This window comes from Malania oleifera, chromosome 12 (genome assembly GCF_029873635.1).
Source record: "Malania oleifera isolate guangnan ecotype guangnan chromosome 12, ASM2987363v1, whole genome shotgun sequence".
In the NCBI taxonomy this organism is placed as follows: Eukaryota; Viridiplantae; Streptophyta; class Magnoliopsida; order Santalales; family Ximeniaceae; genus Malania; species Malania oleifera.
Genome location: NC_080428.1, coordinates 79,906,172 through 79,920,458, shown reverse-complemented (window position 1 = coordinate 79,920,458; position 14,287 = coordinate 79,906,172).

The following is a 14,287-nucleotide window of genomic DNA, read 5'->3' as shown; positions in this document are numbered from 1 at the left end:
CATTCCACTCCACCAGAAATACTCTCGCAGATCCCTGTACATTTTAGTACTACCAGGATGGACCGTGTATAAGGATCTATAAGTCTCCTCTAGTATAGTCCTCCTAATCTCAGTATCTGCAGGAACACATAGCCTAGTACGGAATCACAGAGTTCCGTCATCTGATATGCTGAACTCCTCTCCCCAACCATCCCGCACTCTAGCCATCACCTCTGCCAACTCTGCATCATCGCTTTGAGCTGCTTTAATCCTCTTGTAAAGCATAGGCTGAATCACTAGACTGGCAATAACTGCCTGAGGACTCTCCTCCACCAATTCTATACTGAGCCTCTTCAAATCCACCAGAATCGAGTTCTGAATCTCCATAGCTGCCAGTACGGATCCCCCTGATTTCCTGGTCAGAGCATCTACCACTACGTTCGCTTTTCCTGGGTGGTAACTAATCGTGCAATCATAGTCTTTAATAAGTTCTAGCCACCTTCTTTGCCTCATATTCAACTCTTTCTGAGTAAATAAATATTTCAAACTCTTATGATCCGTGAAAATCTCGCACTTTCCACCATATAAATAATGCCTCCAGATCTTGAGAGCATACACCATTGTAGCAAGCTCTAAATCATGGACAAGATAATTCTTTTCATATTCTTTAAGCTGTCTGGACGCATATGCAATGATCCTGCCGTACTGCATTAACACGCATCCAAGCCCTTTCAAAGAGGCATCACTGTAAATTACGAACCCATCCTCCCCTAAAGGAATAGCCAGTACTGGAGCTGAAACTAACCGCTGCTTTAACTCTTGAAAACTCTGCTCACAGTCATCAGTCCATTCAAATTTTATATTGTTAGAATTGGTGTATTCCCAAGAGGGGGGGTGAATTGGAATTTTAAACTTTCTTCCTAGGTTCAACTAATCCTACAATTAGTATTACACAAACCTAGGATCTTTTTATGCGATTTCAAATGCGTAGATAAAAATGATGTGGAAATTAAATCAAACGCATCATTCACACCAAAACATACATGTGCGATAAATGTAAAGAACATAAATATAAACAAGGCATACGATATGTTATCGGGGTTCGGCCAATTGTGCCTACGTCCCCGCCTCTAGCTCGCAAGTTAGAGGATTCCACTAATAGCTCACTTAAGGGTGGAGCGGCACCATTTATAATCAGGTCAATTAGCGCAGGGCTGACCTCAACTTTAACCAGGTCAATTAGCGGGGCTGACCTCAACCTACACGCCTTAATAGGACGACGCACCTAACTTTCCTAACCGGGTCTAAGCCAATCCGGGACTATTCCAGGGCTAGTCTTCCTTTTCAGGCCCGTGCCTAGAATATACAACAAATGTGTATATAATCAGATGGTACAGTGATTGTCCTTTCATGTAAAGCAGATATGTACCCAAATGCGCGCAATAACATACACCACAAATATGATTCAATATGTAAGCTTAATGTGATCTAAATGGTTCAACTCTCAAAGGTATTTTCTATAGTGTAATGCGTACATGAGAGTGACAAACAAACGGTCTTTGTATCACAAGATATGTTCAATAAATAAGTTCACACAAAATGTCTAGTCTCAAGTATTTCAATATATTTCAAGCATGTGAATATCAAATGAAGTATATGCTGGGTTTGCAAAAGATGCGTAATCTTTGTATTTAGCAAATAATATATGAGTGAAAGAATATTGCAACAAAGACCACTATCTCATAAACAAATATCTCTTCAAATATATTTATCAATATAAAGCACACTAGATATTTGAAAATGATTTTGAAAAGATTTTGCAAACAAAATACTATAAGATCTTCTCAGGATATTGCAATGAAGGTGCAAGCTTGAAAGATCCAACAAAGTCTTCTTAGGGTAGACTTATCAACAAAGTCCCCTAAGAATCCTTAGGTTTTGCTCTCAAATAAAATTATATCTAACAAATAAAATACGGAGAGCAAGCCTTCCCAAACACAAACTCAATCCACTTACAAATGATGTAGGCGATAATAGAAGGTAAGCTTGAGTGATTTGAGTAAGAAAATGAGTAGTATAGGGTTTTTATTTTTCAGAGAATTTTTTCCTAATCAAGGTGGCTAATCACCCCTAATTTTTTCAAATGAACTCATATATATAGGCATGGGAGAAAATATGACCGTTGAGGACCTATTGGGTATTATTAGGAAAGTTTAATGATGTTTAAAGTTTTTTAACCCCGTTTAAAAAATATTAACTGTGGTAAAAAATCAGGGCAACCCGAGAGTTTCGGTCGACCAAGTCTCATATGCTTCGGTCGACTAGGGGACTTTTGAACTGAAGGCTCGGTCGACCAGGGCATTTTGAACTGCCTGGTTCGGTCGACCAGACCACTGGGAATTTTTCCAAGGACCCTCTGGTCGACCAGGTAGTTGAAGTACAAAAAGAGTCGGTCGACTAGATGGTCAAATTTTTTACCCAGAGAGGTTTCAGTCGATCAGGTGGTCAAAATGTTGACCAAAAAGGGTTTCGGTTGATCGAGGCTTTTTGAATTATTCTAGTTCGGTCGACCAGGGCCTTGGTCAACAGTTGACCCAGGCCTAGTTTTGGTCGATCAGGCCAAAATGAACTAAATGTTCTGGTCGACCGAAAGTGCACTATGTGTGCATTTCAGTTCCGTTTCGAAACAAATAAGCCCTATTCAAGTGTCTAACAAACATATGTGTAAATATGTGTGTTCTAGGGTCACTTGAGGTCTAATTTGAAGACATCGAAAAAGTCCAGTGTCGGTCGACCGAAGGGAAAACCCTAAGGTCACGCTAAGGTCATTTTACATTCATGGTTTGTTTGAGCTTACGTATTATCATACATGTGATGTGTGTGAGCTTATTACAAACCAGATAGCCCTAATTAATATTACAGATCAATTACTCAAATGAATTACATATTACAACACAACGTAATTAGGTCTTCAATCTTTGCTTGCTTTGTGCACATCTTGATATTAACAGTCTTAGTTCCTGCATAAAAACTCAAACACTCATTAGATACAATGAGTATTTGTCATAATCAAAACCGGGCATGACCAATAAGGTCAACATATATTCTTCCTTGTAAGTCGTGTTAATGGACCTGATAGCATGAAGAAACCATCCACAAAGCGCCGGTAATAACTTGCTAATCCTAGAAAACTCCTGACTTCCTGAAAATTTCCCGGCCTTTCCCAACTCACCACTGCCTCTATTTTACTCGGATCAACTTTTACTCCTGCTTCTAAGATCACATGCCCGAGAAAAGTAACTTGCTTTAACCATAATTCGCATTTCTTGAATTTTGCATATAATTTCCTTTCTCTTAGTACCTGCAATACCAACCTCAAATGATGCTCATGCTTCTCATTACTCCTCGAGTAGACCAGTATATCATCAATAAACACAACCACAAATTGGTCTAATACTGGTGGAACACTCAATTCATCAAATCCATGAAAACCGCTGGTGTATTACTCAACCCAAATGACATCACTAAGAACTCGTAATGCCCATATCTGGTACGAAAAGCGGTCTTCGAAATGTCCTCTTCTTTAACTTTCACCTGATGGTATCCTGACCGCAGATCAATCTTAGAGTAAATGTGGGTCCCTTGGAGCTGATCAAATAAATCATCAATCTTAGGGAGATGATATTTATTCATGACTGTTAGTTTGTTTATCTCCCTAAATCAATGCATAATCTCATGGTTCCATCTTTCTTTTTCACGAATAGAACTGGAGCTCCCTAGGGCGACACACTAGGCCTGATAAAACTCTTATTTAGTAATTCCTGTAGCTGATCTTTCAGTTCTTTCAACTCGACTGGAGCCATACGATACAGTGCTTTAGATACTGGTGCAGAGCCCGACAATAAATCTATGGTAAACTCAACCTCATGATCTGGTGGCAAACCAGGCAATTCTTATGGAAATACATCTTGGAATTCCCTCACTACCGGTATGTCAGCTTGTCCCAATACTTCTTTTGGCAATTATTTTATGTATGCGACATACCCCTGGCAACCATCCTGCAGCAGTCTCCTCACCTAAATAGCCGACACCAACTGTGGCGAGGCACGCACGTGTGAACCCATAAATCTAAATTCTAGCTTACCCGGAGGTCTGAAAAATTACTTCTTTCTTATGGCAATCTATACTAACGTGATAAATGGCTAACCAATCCATTCCCAATATCACATCAAATCCCTGCATATCCAAGACCACAATATCGGCTAAAAGCACTCTCTCTTGAATACTTACTGGAAAATTCAGAAGTACCCTCCTGCATCTAATCACAGATCCCATTGGCGTACCCATAGACAATTCTATATCTAATGGTTGTGTCTCTATTCCAGCTATTTTCACATATCCCGCCAATATAAAAGAGTGGGTGGCACCTGTATCAAACAAAACAATCATTCTATATGGTAAAGCAGTAAGAGTACCTGTGACCATGTCTCCGGCCGTCTTAGCGTCTCCTGGTGTCAACGCATAAACCCTCGCCGGCACAGTGTTCCTCTGCTGACCATCGCGGGGCGTCTAACATGATCGAGCCATATGACCGGGTCTCCCGTAGTGGTAGCAAACATTCTCCCCAAATCGACATTCACCCGGGTGTCTTCGTCCACATCTACTACAAATGGCGGGAGGTTGACTGCCCTGAAATCTACCATGGTCTACCATCTGTCTCTGACCTCCGCCAATGCTACCTCCTCCCTAAGGGCCTCGATTGGGACCTGCCAGAAAACTCGAGGGCGCAGTTCTCTTCTTCTAATTCTACGTCTCCGTCTCTTTAAATAAACTCTCCTCTGCTATAGTGGCCCTGTCAACCAACTCTGAGAAATCCTGGATCCTCAATACTGCCACCTGCCTGTAAATATCACACCTCAAGTTTCTCTCAAACATTCTAGCCTTCTTTGCTTCATTGGGGACAACATATGGGCAGAAATGAGAGAGCTCAATAAATCTCGCTGCATACTGTGGGACAGTCAATGACCTCTAGGACAGACTCAGAAACTCTTGTACTCGAGCATCTCTGACTGAAGCAGGATAATATCTATCAAAGAACATGTCCCTGAATCGGGCCTAGGTCATCTGCACTGGTATAGCTCTCTATTCCTCCAACAACCTAGTGGCTGCCCACCATCTCTCGACCTCTCCCACCAGCCTATATTAGAATATAAAACTCTCTACTCGTCGGTGCAATGGAGTACTTTCAGAATCTTCTCTACCTTCTGCACCCAGTTTTTTGCAACTATAGGATCAGTCGCTCCAGAAAAAGCTGGCGGATTCATCTTCATAAATTTTTTTATGGTACATCCTTGAACTGAGGATGGACCTCCCTGCTCTCTAGAACTCTGTGCTATCTCAGCCATGACTTGCTAAACTACACTGCGTAGCACAACATCTGAATCCCCACCTGCTGCGCCAGAAGAACCCGCTCCATTATCCCCACCGGCATGAGCGCTATTGCCTCTTGGGTCCATCCTGCAAACACATAGAACACTGTTTCAAAATTCTATTCTCCTACAGATCCAACTTATTCGACTAAAACTCTAAATCCTCTATTAACTATCCCTCATGATTCTAGCCCCCAAAATCCACTCCTGTAACCCAAACACATGACTCATTGATAGTTTACTATGGTTTTCCTGGAATCATCACCCTAGGAAAAACATAGAAACAATCATGAAATTGCGTATCCAAATCATAGAAAAAATCCTCAACTCTTTTCCCTATATTTTGGTATTGTTTTCCTGCTACACTCTAGATTCTATAGAACCTAGTAACCTAGACTCTGATACCAAAATGTAACATCTTCAAAATTCTTACAATTTATATATATATATATATATATATATATATTTGTGTATCCATATCCATACTTAAGCAGCGAGAATACATATCATATAACCATTCACATATATACTATATAATACCAAAATCTAGTATATACAGACTATAGCTATACAAAAATACTCTTCCAACATCATCTACCCAAAATATACACAACTTTGTCAAAAACTCACCTTATAACCAGGGTAATCAGAACACTCTCTATCCGCGAGCCTGATCTGCTCGCCTAACTGGCTCACCTGAAAAATGCTAAAGTAATAGGTGAGTCGACGCTTAGTAAGTGGAAATATGCTATTACTAGTGTGTGACAACTAAGTTGAGGATACTTTTAAATAGTAATTGGACTGTAATGCACTAAATAATCTGTAAAACATATCTTTCTTTCACAATTTAAAATATACTGTATCGTCTGTATTTTCTACTTTTCATACTGATAATATCATACTATACTCATCATATACTGTAAAACTGTACATGTATACATAACTGTGCTTTATCCCTGGGACTCTGTACGTCATGATTTGACCCCTCATGACAGGGTTGTGCGGCCCGTAGGCGGTACTTCATCTGGTCGGCCCTCCAGATAAGTCAATATACTCTACAGTATCTCAGCCCGACCAAACTGCATCCTCTCCTAAGCTTGGACTGGCTACTACCTCATTAAATCGGCCCCCTCCACCCAGTGAACTGGGGAGCTACATACTCTCCGAGCACGACTAACGACACCCACACACTATCTGAGATATGTGGTTGTACTCTATCTATATCTAGCAACGGTACCGTGCTCTGTATTCTATATCTATACTGTATCTGTCCGTAATCTTTCCACAGGGATCTGATACTATATACATATATACATATATACTCTTTTACTGTTTTCTTCATGTTTCCAAAATTACCATAACGCTATCTTTCTGTACTGTAAATACTATAATCTTTGTATACTGTATCTGTAGCATCTTAATGCTACCTCTGTATATCTGTCTATATACTCTGTCTATATATTCTATCGGTATACTCTGTATATTATGGTAATAGGAAACATGGCATACTATAACTCTGTATAAAACTATGATATATATACTGTTCTGAATAAAACTGTATACATGTATATGTGTGTGTGTATATATATATATATATATATATATATATATATATATATATATGTTTGTTTCATGAAACTACTTATATAAAAACTATATATGCGTGTAAATTTCTCTGTATAATCTCTATGAATATATATTTATATCTGTATATTCTTTATACATCCATATACTGGGAAAAACTATATAAACTGTATATACTGTCCATATCTTTGTACTCAGTATAGTATGATACATTATAAAAATTGTATAATTTCTTCATCACATGAAAATCTACTCAGGCCACACAAACATTTAAATTCATATTCGGTCAATACTGTATAATAAATTAGAATAAATATGTGTCTATGAAATCTCTAATAGTATTATGAAAACTTCTAGCATAGCATATTTCCCTTACCTTAACTTTGAAAAGCCCTTATAAAATTCTAGCTCTATACCTGCATGGTTCCTAACTCAACATCCTGAAAACATAATTCCCCAGAACAAAATATAAGTATTTTCTTACCTACAACATTTCTCATAACTGAGGGAAAGACAAATATTGAATAAAATGCCTTACCCTAAGATTGGGACGAAATCCAACCCAACTTTTCCAACGATTAGCTTTGACAGACTTGCAAAGAACTTCGCCAGGAGCGTCGTGGTAGTCTCAGTTCTTCGATCTGGCAAGAAACAGACCCGAAAATGAAGAGAAAATTGAGAGAGGGTCGTAGAGAGAGAGAGGAGAGAGAAGAGCGCTGAAAAATGGGTAAAAATATGAGTTTTACACTATTTATACTGCGTCCTTCATTGATGAGACACGTCACTTCATCGACAAATCCTTCAGTAAATTCATCGACGAATCCCTGTATTCATCGATGAAATTCAGGCTACCCCAGAACCTCTCTCGGTATTTTCTCGTTGACGAAACCCTGTATTCATCGACGAATTTCCTTATGCACTCGTTGACGAATCCCCTATGTTCATCAACGAAATCCTGCACAAAAATTTTGGGTTGTTACACTTCTCCCCTCTGTTCTTGTATTCTTGCCTGTTCTTGTGGTGCGATCAAATATGTTGTGGACTTCCAACACTACGATCATGTTTTGTCGTTTCTAATGGGCTTGAATGAAGCCTATAATCACATACGAGGTCAGATTCTTTTACTTGATCCTCTTCCACGGATCAACAAAGTATTTTCTCTCTTGCTTCAAAAAGAGAGTCAATGACAGATTGCAGTTACATCTGCTCCTCTTTTTGACTCAACTGCAATGATTAGTTCCTCTGCTCTTGCATCTTCCACACGCAATAACACAGTATCTTTCATCAAGAAAGATCGCCTTGTTTGTTCGCATTGTGGTATAAAAGGTCAAACTATGGAAAAATGTTATCGATTGCATGGTTTTCCTCCTGGATATAAATCTACTAAATCTAAATCTGCAACACCAAGTTTAGCTCACAATGTTTCTACTGAGCCTCGTTTTGATTCCCTATGATTACCTTTTACTTAAGAGCAATGTCAATAATTGTTAGCTCTCATTTAGCCATCAGTTTCATCAGTCACTACTGGTACTTCTTTAACTCCAACTCACATGACAGGTATTCTTTCATCTTCATCTCATGCTTTTGCTTCTCTCATGGTTAATTCTCCTTCCACTTGATGGATTATTAACACCAGGGCCACTAATCACATGGTAAACTCAACTACTTTCTTTTCTTCAATTACATCCATTGTTTCAAGGTTTGTTATGCTTCCTAATGGTCTTTAAGCACCTGTTACTCATATTGGCAACATTGTGCTTTCTAATTCTTTAGTTTTAAAGAATGTTTTGTGTGTTCCTTCTTTTACATTCAATCTTATTTTTGCCAGTAAATTGGTTTCGGATCTTTCATGTTCTTTTATTTTTCTTTCCTCTTTTTGTTTCATACAGGACCTGCAGCAATGGAGGACAATTGGCTTGGGGAAATTGCAGCAATGAAACAAATTCCTTCATTTATTTCATATTAAATGGCCTTTACCATTTAATATCACCCTTTGTTTCAGTTTGACAGTGTTTCCCTGCTACAGATTCTTCTTTAGATATTTGGCACAAAAGGCTTGGTCATCCATTTGATTCCAGGCTATGGTTGCTTCGTGATTTGCTTTCGTTTAAGTCTGCAAATAATTCTCCTTGTAATGTTTGTCCAATGGCCAAGCAACATCGCTTGCCTTTTCCTTCCAGCACTTCAGTAACTACATTCTGTAACGACCCAAATTTAAAATGAAATTTAAATAATAAGGAAAGGGAAATGGAAACCGGAAACAGAAGGAGGCCTTAGACTTCGTCGACGGCATTGCATTTCAAAAGAGAAAAACAAAAAGGGGGAGTTTCAGGGCTTCGTCGATGAATCCCTTGTATTCATCGACGAAGGCTTAAGAGAATTCGTCGACGAACACAGGGCTTCGTCAACGAGAAAATACCGAGAGAGGTTCTGAGGCAGCCTGAATTTTGTCGACGAACACAGGGCCTCGTCGAAAAAATTTGTGAAGGACTCATCGACGAAGGTCGGGCTCGTCGACGAAATCCTGTTTTATAAGAATGAAAAATTCGCGAGAAATATCATTTTTTTTACGAAACCTCTCTCTCTCTCTCTCTCTCTACGGTTCTCTCTCCCTTCTCTCTACATTTTCGGCCCCACCAGTCGTCAGATCGATGATTCGAAGTCACCATGACGCTTTTGGCGGAGTTCTCTCCAAATCTGTTGGAGCGGATCGTGGGAGAAAGCTAGTTGGAAATCATCCCAGAGTTGAGGTAAGACTTTTAAGCCATATTTGGTCTTGCGCTAGTTAGAAGAAATGTTGTGTGCATGAAAATACTGAAATTTAATACTGGGGGTTTTTAGTTTCGGAGTATTGGTCAGGAAACCCCTCAAGTGTTAAACTTGAATGCTTTTGGGTGAAAACTTTCTACTCAATATGTGAGTTTTTTGATAGTTGAGGAAAATATTGTATACTTAGAAATATTGAACTTTAATTCTGGGAATTTTCATTTTCAGGGTGTTGAGTTAGGAACCCTGTGGGTGCGGGGCAATTTTATTAGGGGCTTTCCAGAGATCAGGTAAGGGGATAAACCAACCTAGTATTGTTTTGGAAAATGTTTATATATATGTATATATAGTTATCATTTGATTTATAGAAAATGTATATGATTATATATATATATATATATATATATGTTTATATTTGTAAAATACTGTGAAAATGATCGTATGTTGAATGTGGAAAATCTACTGTGTGGCATGAGTAAAAATGTTGTGAAATGTTGTTTTCTGGGAATGTGGATGAGATGGATTTTATGATGGAAAATCGGTGTACGGGCCAAGATGTTTTCATATATATATATATATATATATATATGTGATTTGCTGGCGTATGGGCCGTGCTATGTGATTTGCCGGCGTACGGGCTGTACTATGTGACTGTGATTGTCGGTGTACGGGTTGTTCTATGAGATGTGATTTGCCAGTGTACGGGTCGTGCTATGTGATTACTGTTTGCCAGCGTACGGGCTGAGCTATGATAAAATGTGAAATACCGGCGTACGGGCCGATGATTTTTTATGATACATGTATATATGTGAAATGATATGATTGATGTGAAAATAAATGAAATGAGATATTTATGTATCACGGTTTTAGTATATGTATATGATATTAGAACCTGGTTGGCTTGGTTTAGGCTAGCACTTGCACAGTACCATTGCTATGTGTTCATGGTCCTCGTGATCATGATATCTGTGTTAACGCTGCTGTACGGAGTGGTGTGAGATTGGATGGTCGATGTGGTTATGTTTAAGGAGTGTGCTGTTATCGCCCCTGGTGTACGGATCAGTCTGGGTAGACCCATCGGACCTACAGACTAGACTATCGACTTGACAGTGGTTGGCCAACCATTGTCAGGTCCCGCCTTTGGGCCACACAACCCAGTCATGTGGGGGTAATACATGACAACAGCCAACTAACCTACTAGGATTGTTTTATGCTATTATTATTATGATATGAGTTGAGATATGTTATGAAAATGCAGTATGTTCTGCCATGTTGATTTATATATATTTATATATGTTTTCCTAGATTTGATGAAACAGTACTAAATGTGTTATATATGATATATGTTGAACACGAATTACTCATGTTGCCACACACTAGTATTAGTTTATTTCCCTTACTGAGAGGTGTCTCACCCCTAAATCTTATACATTTTTCAGGAGCCCCTGATAGGAGAGCGGGAAAAGCCTCGCTGATCTAGAGCAGTGTTTGCCATCTTTGGAAGGGTAAGTTTTTTGTAGGGACAGTTAAGATTTTTGTGGGAATTGTCCCTAGATTTATTTTTGGGATGTATATACTGAGAGATAGTGTTTGTAGTACTCTGGTATGTATTATGCACATTATGATGAGATGTATATGATTTTATACTTTCTGCTGCATAGGCTTCTGCTGTATGTTTTGTTATATCTCTCGTACCCATAGGTCCAGGTGGATGATGACTTGCTGAGTTGTGATGTTTGATGTTGATATTATTATATATATATATATATATATATATGTGTGTGTGTGTGTGTGTGTGTGTGTGTGTGTGTGTGTGTGTGTGTGTGAAAAATGAGCGGGTCGTGACACATTTAGTTTTCAAATTGTTCATACTGATATTTGGGGGCCATTTTCTGTGCCTTCTTTACAAGGTTTTCGTTATTTTCTTTCCATTGTAGATGACTTCTCTCGATGTACATGGATCTTTTTAATGAAAAATAAAAGTGATACATGTATGCTTCTTCAGAATTTTGTTCTACTTGCTGAAAATCAGTTTCATACATCTGTAAAAATTCTTCACACTGATAATGGACAAGAATTTCTTATGCTTAATTTTATTGCTTCAAAAGCAATCATTCATCAACACACTTGTGTTGCTACACCTCAGAAAAATTCAGTTGTGGAACGAAAGCGCCATCTACTTAATGTTGCTCGTGCTCTTTGATTTCAAGCTCATCTTCCTTTACCCTTTTGGGCAGATTGTATCCTTACCACTGCCTATATTATAAATAGAATGCCTACTCCTCTTTTATCTAACAAATCTCCTTTTGAAGTACTCTTTTCTAAACTCCCTTCTTATAAACATTTACGGGTATTTGGATGTTTGTGTTTTGCATCAACTTTATCTTCCTCTCGTAACAAGTTCGATTCTCGCGCTCGAAAGTGTGTATTTCTCGGTTATCCTTTTGCTGTCAAAGGTTATCGATTATTTGATCTTTTCTCTTATGAAATTTTTATTTCACGAGATGTTATTTTTCATGAAACACACTTTCCTTTTTCATCTCTTCCTTCCAATTTTCTCACATCAAATTCTGATGATATTTCTGTCTTCTATTTTAGTTCTTCCACAACCTTCTGATGATATTTCTTTTTCTTTTCCATCACACACTCTAGCTTCTCCATTTAATTTTACTTCTAATGATTCTGATATTTCAGTTTCTGTTCCTCCTCATCATTCTACTTATATTCGTCATCCTCCTTCATATTTACGTGATTATCACTATAATCTAGCAAATGTTTCATAACTAGGCAAGTCTGTTCTTCATTGCTCTCGGCCTTCTTCAGGTATGCCCTATGATCTTAGTTCAGCTCTTTCATATCCTTCCCTATCTCCTAGTTATTACTCTTTTGTTCTTAATGTTTCTTCCACTGAGGAACCACAGTTCTATCATAAAGTTGTTAAATTTTCTTATTGGAGAGATACTATGGCTATTGAGATTCAGGCTCTTAAAGACAATCATACATGGACTATCACTACTTTGCTTCCCACACATAAACCTACTGGCTGTAAATGGGTGTATCGAATTAAATATCGTTCAGATGGATCAACTGAACGTTATAAAGTCCGTTTGGTTGCCAAAGGATATACTCAACGTGAAGGCCTAGATTATATCGAAACTTTTTCACCAATTGCTAAGCTTGTTAGTGTTTGATGTTTACTTGCTATTGCTGCCTCCCATAATCTCTTTGTTCATCAACTTGATGTGAATAATGTTTTTCTTCATGGAGATTTGTTCGAGGAAGTATATATGAAGCTTCCTCCTAGATTTACAGCTTAGGGGGCGAATATGGTTTGTCGGTTGACTAAAAGCTTGTATGGTTTAAAACAAGCTTCACGTCAATGGTTTTCCAAGCTTACTTCAGCCCTTTTCTCCTATGGATTTACTCAATCGAAAGCTGATTTTTACTTATTTACCCTCGTTAATGGTGCTAATTTTACAGCTCTTTTGGTCCATGTTGATGACATTATCATTGCTAGTTCTACTATGTCTTGCATTGCAGCTATTAAATCATTTCTTGATGAGAAGTTTAAGATTAAGGATCTTGGTTCTTTGCTTCATTTCTCTTTGTCAAAGAAAATATGCATTAGATATTCTCCAAGATTCAGGTTAGGTTGTAAACCAGTTGCTTTTCCCATGATACAGAATCTTAAACTTACCACTGAAGATAGTGATTTGCTTTCTGATCCATTACCTTATAGAAGACTGGTTGGTCGTTTGTTGTATCTTACTATCACTAGACCTGACTTGACTTATAGTGTTCAAGTTATAAGTCAGTTTATGGACAATCCACGTACTTCTCATTTACAAGCTGCTGAATGTGTATTATGTTATCTCAAATCTAGTCCTGGTCGAGGCTTGTTCTTCTCAAGTAGTTCAAGTTTTCAACTTAGTGCTTTCATATACTCAAATTGGGCCAGCAGCTTTACAACTCGCAGATCTCTTACTGGTTTTTGTGTCTTTCTTGGTTCATCTCTCATTTCCTGGCGTTCTAAAAGGCAAACAACTGTATCTCGATCCTTTGCTGAAGCTGAATATAGGGCTATGGCTTCTATTACTTGTGAGTTGATATGGCCGGTATCCTTACTTAAAGATCTCCATGTTTCCCATCAACAATCTATAGCCTTATACTTTGATAATCAAATTGCTATGCACATTGCCTCGAGACTAGTCTTTCACGAACGAACCAAACATATTGAAATATATTGTCACTTGGTTCGGGATCATGTTCAGTCTAGTTTTCTTTGTTTGCTTTTTGTGTCTTCGCGTCATCAATTGGTAGACTTCTTTACCAAAGCTTTGGGTTCGAATGCTTTCCTTTATTTACTTGGCAAGTTGGGCGTGCCTAACATCCATTGTCCAACTTGAGGGGGCGTATTATGAATTATACTGCAGCAGCTCATCTCCTGCAGCAGTTGGTAGCAGTAGCCTGCAGCAGTTAGTAGTAGTAGCAGCTTGCAATCATAATTTAATTAGTTCATTTAATTGTTA